The following is a 3,299-nucleotide window of genomic DNA, read 5'->3' as shown; positions in this document are numbered from 1 at the left end:
TAAGCACAAATGCAAAGTTCTTGGAAGAGGAGTATATTAAGAATAAAAAACCCAGAAGTGTAATCACTCTTGAATAAATGAGAGATGATGACGTTCCAATTACACAAGAGAAAACTCCACAAGAAAATATTGCACCACGTAATACAACTTCTTCTACTCCTACGATTGTAGAGCCTCGTCGTAGTGGGAGGGTTTCAAAAGAACCGGAAAGGTGGATTGGTTTGGGAGAGTCTTCAGACTCAGTTTCCGGACATCTGGAACCTGACCCCTGGAACTACAAAGAAGCAATAAATGATTTGGATAGTCTCAACTGGATTGAGGCAATGGATTCCGAATTACAATCAATGGAGGATAAGGACGTTTACGACCTTGAAAACCTACCCGAAGGCTGCATTGCCATTGGGAGTAAGTGGGTATTCAAGCGTAAACGAGGTTCGGATGGGAAGGTTAAATTGTTCAAAGCTAGATTAGTGGCAAAGGGTTATACCCAAAGAGAAGGCATCGATTATGATGAGACCTTCTCACCCGTCGCTATGCTTAAATCAATTCGGATTCTCTTATCCATCGCAGCCTACATGGACTGGGAAGTTTGGCAAATGGATGTCAAGACCGCCTTCTTGTATGGTAGTCTTGAGGAAACCATTTACATGAAACAACCCGAGGGCTATGAAATTAAGGGCAAGGAGCACATGGTGTGGAAGCTTAAAAGATCCATTTATGGACTCAAGCAAGCATCCAGAGCATGGAACATGTGCTTCGATAAAACTGTTAAATCATTTGGTTTTGATCAGTGCCCAGAAGAGAGTTGCGTATATAAGAAAGTTGAAGGTGCAAATGTGGTGTTCTTGGTACTTTACGTGGATGACATCTTACTAATTGGAAACAATAATAAGATGTTGTCGTCCGTAAGAAACTGGTTGTCTACCCAGTTTGAGATGAAGGACTTGGGAGATGCGGGACACATTCTAGGAATCAAAGTGATCAGAGATCGCAAGAAAAGAATGTTGTGCTTGTCTCAAGAATCCTACATCGATACTGTACTACAACGTTTTAGCATGGAAAATTCCAAAAAGGGTTTCGTTCCTTTCAGACATGGAATTCATCTATCAAAGGAGATGTGTCCTACGACACATACAGAGATAGAGGACATGAAAAAGGTTCCATATGCCTCGGCAGTTGGAAGTCTCATGTATGCTATGTTGTGTACACGACCTGATATATGCTTTGCCGTAGGCATGGTGGCTAGGTATCAGTCGAACCCTGGCCAAGGACATTGGACTGCAGTAAAGAATATACTCAAGTACCTGAAGAGGACTAAAGAGTATGTTCTAGTTTACAAGGCATCTGATCTATGTCCGATGGAGTACATGGATTCAGATTTTCAATCTGATCGTGATTCGAGGAAGTCTACTTCTGGTTATGTGTTCACCTTGGGAGGTGGAGCCGTTATATGGAAGAGTGCAAAGCAGAAATGCATTGCGGACTCGACCATGGAAGCCGAGTATGTAGCTGCTTCTGAAGCTGCAAAAGAGGCTGTATGGCTCAAGAACTTCCTAAAGGAGTTGGGTCTGATTCAGAATTTGCCCAAGAGCATCACGGTATATTGTGATAACTCTGGAGCTGTTGCAAACTCAAAGGAACCACGATCCCATAAGGCAAGCAAACACATTGAGAGGAAGTACCATATCATTCGGGAGATTGTACAGAGAGGTGACATACAAGTAGTCAAGATTGCAACAGAAAACAACCTTGCTGATCCTTTCACGAAAGCCCTCTCGGGTGGGACGTTCGATCGTCATATGGAAGGGATAGGTGTTAGATGCATTAAAGACTCAGACCTGCTTTCTCTATAAGTGGAAGAAATTGAAGAAAATTGACAGTAGTATACTCGAAAGCATGTTTTGAGTATAAGTGGGAGATTGTTGGAACATATATACTAAAAAGCATTTTTCGAGTTTTTGAATTTGATAAATTGCTTTTATATTGTAAACACTCTTCATTTAATGAGAATAATAAATGTTTTCTTCACACTGTGTATTTTACTTTAATGGGTATTGACCGTATTTAATATATATTAAATTATATAATTAAAGCGCCGGAAAGTAAAATCAGTCTAAGTCTTCTACATTGAAGGTTGGGTCGTGGAACAGGTCATCACAGTAGGTGGCCCAACCAGTACCTTGTAGAAGTAAAACTTTTTCACAACCTAGATAGGCTTTGGCTACCTATCGTGAAAGGTTGCAGTGTCCATCCGAAAAGTCGTCTTTACCTTGAGAATGACTAGTGACACTGGTGTGGTATAGCATTGAATGGATCTAAAGTATAGACACGTCTTTGTTGCTATCTACTGTAAGACGATGTCTTGGAGATTTAATATTTCCTAATCTTTGTAATAATATAGGACACACGTTATTTAATCATACGCTGCTTTGACTTATCAATAGGTGCGGGTTTTTCGTAACCCAATATTCCTGATATCTTGGGTAGTAGTAATTAATAACTAGTATGGTGTCAGTTTTATTATTACATTGAATCGTGTGCCTGCGCGGTTTGACTATATCCCCAAGAGGTGTTCGAGAGAAGTTCAATTATTCGGAAACCCGGCCGGTTTGGATTTAATCCAAGAATAAATAGAAAAGGAAAAGTATATTTTTAATATACATCTCGTACTAGACAAACTCTTGGAAATAAAGATATTAATTAATTTAAAGTCTATAGCAGACTACAAATTAATTAATGGATATAGAAAGTCTTAGACACGGGAAATAATATATTAAAGAGGTTAACCCGGATTGCTTGTAATCACGGATTGGATGGGCGGTCAATATTTCTTCTATAGTGGCACAAGAAATATTCCATTGGCCTTATATTAAATTATGGGTTATAATTTAATTAGTAAAGAAGGTCCAATTGGGGAGGCCCAATCCAAGCCTCATAGATCCCTAACCTAGCCCATCATAAACTCTATAAATAAGAATGTAAGGAGATGAGACAAATGTTATCACAAACCCTAGCCTCCACCTTCTCCTTCAAGATTCTTATAATTTCTAAGAGATTCCTCCCACAAGGAATTTAGATCTATAGAGTTAAGGGTCATAGGTTAGAAGATCTTTGGTCTTGCATTCACAATCAAGCTTCAACATCTACACGTGGAGAAGTACCAAGCCACTTCGATTCTTTGGAGAATCATTGTTGTAAGTATTTAACAACATAATTTAAATTAAATTATGTGATTAATTGCGCAATTATATGTTTCTACATGTTCAAGCATGAAATTGAATCGACCCACATAATCACCT

The 3,299-nt window shown here is 39.0% G+C and overlaps 1 pseudogene; it reads left to right on the top strand.

The window, feature by feature from the left end:
• Positions 1 to 1,187: 1,187 nt before the first annotated feature.
• LOC148933616 (secreted RxLR effector protein 161 pseudogene) lies at positions 1,188 to 1,853 on the top strand (annotated as a pseudogene).
• The last annotated feature ends 1,446 nt before the right edge of the window (positions 1,854 to 3,299 follow it).

The sequence above is a fragment of the Salvia hispanica genome, chromosome 1, assembly GCF_029641045.1.
Source record: "Salvia hispanica isolate PSC_SH4W2 chromosome 1, Shi_PSC_v1, whole genome shotgun sequence".
Classification (NCBI taxonomy): Eukaryota; Viridiplantae; Streptophyta; class Magnoliopsida; order Lamiales; family Lamiaceae; genus Salvia; species Salvia hispanica.
The sequence above is the reverse complement of the archived record's forward strand: the minus strand, read 5'-3'. Positions and strand labels throughout refer to the sequence as shown.